Source organism: Phalaenopsis equestris, unplaced genomic scaffold (assembly GCF_001263595.1).
Source record: "Phalaenopsis equestris unplaced genomic scaffold, ASM126359v1 Scaffold000002, whole genome shotgun sequence".
NCBI lineage: Eukaryota > Viridiplantae > Streptophyta > Magnoliopsida > Asparagales > Orchidaceae > Phalaenopsis > Phalaenopsis equestris.
The window spans coordinates 40,547,099-40,555,215 of NW_018164444.1; positions in this window are offsets into that span (position 1 = coordinate 40,547,099).

Below are 8,117 nucleotides of genomic sequence, written 5' to 3' on the forward strand. Positions count from 1 at the left end.
TGCCGAGAGTAATCATTATTAATGGAGGATCTCATTTTAGAAATGCAACAATTGCAAAATTGGTAGAAAAATATAATATAATGTATAAAATTGCAACTGCTTATCATCCCATGACTAGTGTTTTAGTAGAAGTATCTAATCGTGAAATTAAGAGAATTTTGGAAAAGTGTGTTAATCCTAGTAAAATGAATTGGTCTGTTAGATTAGGTACGACATTATGGGCATACAGGACAGCTTATAAAACATATAGGAATGACCCCTTAAAGATTAATTTTTGGGAAGACTTGTCACTTGTCAGTAGAATTGGAGCATAAAGCTTATTGAGTTAAAAATGAATTCACATTTAATTTAAAAGAAGCTGTTGAGAAAAAATTATTTCAATTGAATGAGATTGAAGAAATTAGAAATGAATCTTATGATAATGCGAGGATTTATAAGGAAAATATGAAGAATGGCATGATCAAAAGATAACAAAAAGGGAATTTGAACATTGACAAAAAGTTTTATTATATAATACAAGATTGAAATTATTTCTTGGGAAATTGAAGCCTAAGTGGAAATAGCCATTCAAAGTTATAAAATTTTATCCCTATGGAGCAATTAACATTGAAGATCCCAAGACTGGAAGGACATTTAATGTGAATGGGTGCAGATTGAAACCATATTGGGTTGGTTAAAGACTAGCTTTCAAAGAAACTATAATGTTGGGTCACCCAAGCCATTTGTATTGTTGTTTAGTTTGCTTTTGAGTTTTTCTTCAAAATATTTTATGTATATTTATAATTATGTCTATATATAGTCCGTGTATTTGAGAAAATACTTAGAAACGTCTTTATTTACCAAATTTTATGGAAAAATTAAGAATTTATTGGATCAAAATTGAAATAGTGTTATTTTTGGAACTGGTGCGTGATGTGCCAGATTGGCGCATGATGCGCAAAATTCTAAAGAGCTAGGCATGATGCACCGCGGTGATGAAATGGACTTAAGAAATTTCAAAAGGCAATTTTTTGCAGTTTCTTCTCCTTATAACTTCTAAAATCTGATTCTTAAGTTTATTTTGAGAGGGAAAATGAGGGAAAAGCCACTAGATTTTAAATTCAATGGCGTCCCGCTCCAAAAATACTTTGAGATTTGGAATTTCAAATCGGAGAAAGTTCGTCAGTTTTGATGCGCAAAAGTTGCATGATCATGTTTTAGTGAAGAAGATGCTAATCAAAGAAAGGGGATTTTTGAATCAAGGATTCAACACATCGAAGAGTTGAGTTGAAGAGATCATTGCGCAAAGACATTGGGAAGTGTTTTGTTACACTATTGCCACCGTAGTCGCACTTATGGTGAAAGATTTTTATGCAAATCTTCATGGAATCAACCATGGAATTGTTTATGTGCAAGACAGGTTTGTGCAATTCACTCCTTTGATAATAAACGAGATGTTTATGATTGAGAATGTGCCCATCTGCCATTATGCAAATTTTACCACTACTAGAAACAATATGAATGAACTCTACCGATATGTAACGGATGAAGAAGTGAATTGGGAGGCCAGAGAAGATGGAATGTAAGTTTTTCGTCATCTTTGTTAAATCGTACTTCTAAGGCATGACACTTCTTTATTGCATCAAAATTACTGATCCCCAAAAATATAGTTGTGTAACATTTATAAAGTTGACTTCACTTTACAACGATGCAAAAAACATGTTGTGGTATTTTATGACTAATAACGTTAACCACTTAATGTTAGGATTCTGTGTAAGCATATGTATCGTTATCAAGTAATACAAGACTTTCCATTTAAGTCCTAATTATCGATCCCACAAGAAAGGTTTAAATTTAAAATGATAAATTAACTAAGAAATTCACAGAAATAAAACAAAATTACTGTCACTAATTTCGAATGTTTGATATACTATCAGAAAAAAATTATTAACTACTAGCAAAATTTAAATGCAAAGTTTAAAAAGAGCAATTACTAAACTATGTTTATGTGATGAAGTTTTCTAATATGAAAAAGCATCTTTCCCACTATAATGAGTTTTTGGTTAAATATGTATTGTGCCAAATAGGAACAATTTTAATTCTCTACCGTGATTCCGTGTTATAAATAATTATTGGCTAATCTCAGATTTAGTCCCTAAATCTGTGGCTAGGCTAGGAGGATACTGGCTCTCACTTCAGAGCTCCCACATCCCTTCTTATGAAGGCTAACTCTTGAGTTAGTTTTTAAATACTATGATCAAATTGAGGATTTTAGTCTATCACCCTAAAATCTCCAATCCTACACCCCACAATGTATATTTCCCTATTTATTTGCACTTAATTTCATGAATGAAATACTCCTTCATGGACTTAAATGTGATTCTCACTCTGTTGTAGAACTCATACTCAATTTCTTAGATCATATATTTCACAACATGTTTTAACAATTCAATTGGCCAGATCAAAATGTAAATTAAGAACGGAGTTGAAAAACCATTAGATTTTATTTTATATTTTAATATTGGAACACCCAAGTTATCTCCTCATTTAACCATATCTCAGAGTAGGGAGAAAGGTAGAGGAAACTACTCAGACTTCATGAGAAAGATACAACAAAACAAAAATTTCATATATAAAAGAAAGTTCATACAACAATAATAAACAAAGAACACTTATCTGAAACTCTTTCTCAAAGCAAATCCTTTGTAGCCTCCCTTAAGAAATGTAGGAAGAAGAAATCTCTCACTTCTCTCCCTCTCCAACACACTTAAAGAAAAATTCACACTTAAACTCACCACAAAAAATGAAAACTATAAAGAAAATAAATGACTAATGGACTTTAAGTGGTTATATGGAATGTGGAATAGCGTGGAACAGTGTGGAAAGTGGTTAAAGGGTGCGAAGTGGTGCAAAGGGGGGTCTTTTCTGATCAAATTTGGCTAAAGCGTAAGATTGGTTTTCCAATAGGTGCGTCGAAAAACTCTTTAAAAAATGTCCAAATTCATTGAATCTTCTAGAAATAGGGCCTGCACCAACACTAGCATTATCAACACCCAATCTGGCGCCAGTGGCCATTTAATTAGACTACACTTTCTATTAAATGGCACCGTCGGTGCCAAGTCTGGTGCCGTCAACGCTGAACAATTCTTCAAAAACTCCATTTTGACTCCAAATTTCATCTTTTTTGCTTCCTTTTTGCTCTATGTCCAAAAAATCAACAACCTGCAATAAAACATGAAAAATACCTTCTTTTAAAGTGCAATATTACCAAAAATGAGTATAAAATATGGGTCTAAAAATGCATATATGTTGGTGTATCAAAATCTCCCAAACTTAAATGTTACTTGTCCTCAAGTAACTCATTTACTACATAAAAATATGACTCATGACAAATATTTTAACTTCTAGATTTCTATATTTAGTCCACTAAAAGCAATAGCAAAACTTAAGAGAAATGTAAAATAACTCCAGTTAATACTAAAGGTATAAGACTATTTATCAGTCAAGTTTAAGAGTTTTGATTCTTTATTCTTTTCAAGAAAAATTGCAAATTATTCATATTAAAGCCACTTAGAATATCAATATGAAAAAGAACTTCATGAAACTTTACTAATAGATATGCTAATACTGAAATATAAGTTTTAAAATGTAGCCAAGCCTTCTTCTTTAAGTTGATTCAAGTGAAGCCAATTTTCAATTAGGCATCTCCTCAAGCTTCTCCTCACATCTTTTTCTTTTCATTACCTCAAGCTTCTCCTCACTTTCTTTTATTTATTTTTTTTTATTTCATTTTCAATCTTTTTTCTTTTCTTTTCTTTTTTTAATGTGAGGATTACTATATCTGGACAGTCTTTAATGATTTTGAACTTCACAATCTTCTTCGTAAAGTTAAAAACTTTTCACATTCCTTCACTTATAAATTTATATTAGATTTAAAGATTTAGAATAAAGTTTTATTCTTTTCTTCTTACATGAATCTCTCAGATTTTTAATATTTTAAAAATACAAATTCCTGTACTTACAATAGAAAAACATAGTCTTATTCTCTCATACCAAATATCTTAATCTCTAAAATTAATCTTTATTATCGAAAATTTTCACGTAAGTTTACTATATATTTAGAAACACAAATATAGTTATCTAAAGTTACCGTCTAATACCAAATGTCATGTTAAACTTTAAAATATTTTGAAAATATAGCTAGTTGAGGATAAATAAAATTAAGTTTCTTTTCTTTAAAAAGAAATTTTTCTTCCCGATCAAACTTAAATTTTATTAAAATTTAGCATGAAAAACTGAAAAAATAAAGGGTGAAAGAAAACATTTAATACATAAAGGAAAGACTTACCTGTTAAAGGTTCTGATATTGAAATTTAACTCTGAAATACTTTAGGTGCTAATATTTTCTACAAGACTCAAAACATTAAATAGCACATAATACATATAAAAATTTGCTGAGAAAGAGTTTAACTACAAACAAAAAACTAACAACAGTACTAAAATGATTTCTAATGTAAAAACAATTTCACAAATCTACTGTTCACAATACAACATAATATTTAAGCAAAGTGTCACTGTCTAAAAACAAACAATCACAACATTAAAGTACAATCAAACATAAACTTAAAAAAATATAAATAAAACTTCACCAATCATTATCTTCTTCTTCTTCTTTTACATCCAAATTTTGCTGCTGATATGGGGTAAAAACAGGGTGAGTAGGAAACTGAACTGAGTAGTCACCCTTCATGAATCTGACGATAGCATCATCATAACCAACATCATATTCAAACTTCTGTCTTGTCAAATCATCATTTTGTTCATTTCTAGCCTCTATATTTTTCATGATACTTTTCATTCTCAAGATATCCCTTTTGGATCATCATCTACTCCATAAGTTCTTAGAGAGTAAGGGTACTAGAAGTAGGGGTATTTAAAGTAGAAGGAATATCCCTAAGGAATATCCCTACAAGGAATATCCCTACTCCTACTTCCAGATCTCCATTCAACATGAGATTCATAAGTCTTAATATTGGTAGGCCCAAAAGATTTTAGACCCAATATGTTTTAGAGGTTCAATCCTCTCCTCATTTATTCTAAAATCAACTCCTGCCTGTTCACATAGTGTGAAGATCAGGGCAGGGTGTGCTAAACCACCAGTAGTTTCTTCCATAGCAATAGAATGAGTGTTTCTATAAATAATAGAGCCTACATCTATCCTTCTCATCTGTTGGATATAGAAGTTCAAGATGGCTCTATCCTTTGTAACCTCACTATGATGAATGGTTGGTATCATTCTACCAGAAATAAAGTTGTGTCAGGCCTTAGATACTACAATTAACATAAAAAGAGGAAAGTTCACCTTAACATTATTCTTCACCTTCCAAGCTCCTCTTCCATCAGTAAGAAAATAAATAGCTTCATCTAAGGCAGCATTTATAGCAGAAAATGATTTGTACTAGCAGTTATACACATACTCTAGCTGATAAAATTCATTAATTCTCCTTGGAGTAAATTAATAATTCATTAATTCTCCTTGGAGTAAATTCCACCATTTTCCCATGAACAAACACGAAGTCTTCAGAAGTTTCCTTAAAGTTGGCATAGAACTCCATCACTACACCAACAATAGCCTCAGTAGTGAAGTAACAAAAATTCTCCCACTGCCGAGCATTGATTAGTCTTTCAACTTCTCCACCCAAATTTTCAAATCCTTGATCCGGAATTACTTTCTTAGTTGCAAGTAGACTATTGAAACAAATGTTGACCTTGTAGTTGATAAACTTTTAATCATCAAAATCTACTTTTCTCTTTCCTTTGCTCTTTCCCTTGTGCATTCTCAGTGCCATGTTAATCTATGAAAATTTGATAAAATCCAATTAAATTACTAAAAATTTCAAAAATCACAATATAGAACGTTTTAAACTTAAATCAACTAAGTAAGAGTTCTTCAATAAAGGATTTTCTCAAAATATTCTAAAAAAATTTCAAAATTTCAAATCTCGGTAATGTAAGATAAAACTTTGGTGAAAATAAAAAATTTTGAGTTCAAGAGGATGAAATTTGAACTTCTTTTGCCTTAAAATCGCCTCAAATCCAAGCAATAGTATGCTATAGGTGCAAAAACTGGAGGTTGAAGGAGACCAAAAGGGTAAAAATGGTGTTTTTACTGTACAAATCACAAATTTTAAGGTGCTTGGGTGCTTTCAAGTACGAGGACGCTGTCGAAGCCCATGCCGGCACCGTCGGTGCCAGTTTTCAAAAATTCATTTTTTTGATTTTCGCAATTTTCAACTTTCTTTCAATTCACTTCAAAGTCTATTTAGTGTTTTTTAACATTAATTTTCATCTTAAAATAATTCACAACCAAGAATTTTCACAAACAACACCAACTAACTTTTATATATGAAAATTCACTTTTACAAAAATCTTTTTCTAATCATACTTTTACATAAAGCAAACTAAATTATAACTCAACATCAAAATCAAGCTACAACACTAGAACGCTGAGATAAACTATACACACAATCAAAGTTAATAGAGTTCTAAAGCAAAGTAAAGTAAAGTAAATCCACTCAATCACATTAAAAAAATAATTACTTTAAAATATTAGAGAGTCCAACTACTTCAATTATTCCATTTCATCTTCAGTACTTTCTCCTCCTATAATATCTCCCATAGACTGGTAATGGACATACAAATTGTAGAGGGGTTGGTAGAGAAATTCATCAGTAGAATTTTCATCAATCCATCCATTTTTCTTAAGCATCTGCACCAATCCTGCTTTAATTGTTCCGCTATGATCAAATTGCTCCTTCATCCTCTAATCTAAATGATCAAAAAGGTAGTTAAAATTTCCTATTGCATTCATAATACTCTGAAGTTCTTTTTCAATTTTTGTCATTTTCTCCTCCAAAGCTATTGAACTTCCAACTATTTATGGCATAATGGTGTTGAAGCATGTGATGAATGATCCAAGATAACATCTAATGCTTCATTCTCATTCCCAATATAATTGTCATCAATAGGAATCATGGGCTCTTAAGGTAATCCCAACTTTCATATGGCACTTGAGATTGAGTGCAATTAAGAAAATTGTGGAAGGACACCCCAGTCCATATATTAACCCATTCATAGTAGTACCCATAATAGATTTAAAAGTAATTGATCCCACATCGATGGACTATTCCATCTGAATGCAATAGTTAAAAATGCCACTTTCTCTTGTAACTCTACTAATTTTCATGGTAAGGAGTAATTTTGCATATATGAAGAAATGCCATTATTTTGATATTGGATTAAGCAGTGAAGCGGAGAAAATAATGTATCCCTCATCTCTAATTTCCCAATTATCATTTTCATCTGTCAAAAAGTTATATACATCTTGCATCCTATCTCTTGTTGGGATAAAATTCGTATAATCATAGATTGAAACGTTTTCTATCATATAAAATTCATTAATTCGAGTCGGAGTAAATGGTACAATCTTACCTCAAGCGAAGACAACTCCTTGGGTAATTCCATGTAAGTTAGCATAGAATTCCTTAAATATTGGTACAACAACTGTTGCGGTAGTGTATCATAGAACTTCCTAAGATCTCTATACAATGATTTTCTCAATCTTTGAACTTGGATTACTCAATCCATGATTGATAAAGCCTCTCTCCTTGATAAGTATCTTTTCGTAATGACTTTGTCGTATAATCTCTGCACGTCAAAATTGATAAACATTCTTCTATTGAAAACTTCATACATGGAAGTATTTCTGGAATTGGAAGCCATGGATGTCGGCACTATTTTTGGTGTGGGGTTTGCCCGTAAGAAGCTGTCGGTCATCGAAATTGAAATCCCGTTGCCTGCTTCGGAAGGACGTTTAAAAAGTTGGGTTTTGAACTAGATGAAGTCAAACTGACTTCATAATTTTCATAGTTTAGATGAAAGAGCGCTTTACCTCAAATCCTGTATCTATCCCGAAGGATGAACACAAGAATTGAGGGTAAGGCTCGATCAAATAAACTAAAGAAAGTTATGACATCCGTTTGGTCTGCGAAACCAATGTATTGGCTGACAAGTTCCCCTATTTAATATAAGGAATTAAATAGGGTTTATATTATGCTGGGTTCGGGAAAAGCTTCCTA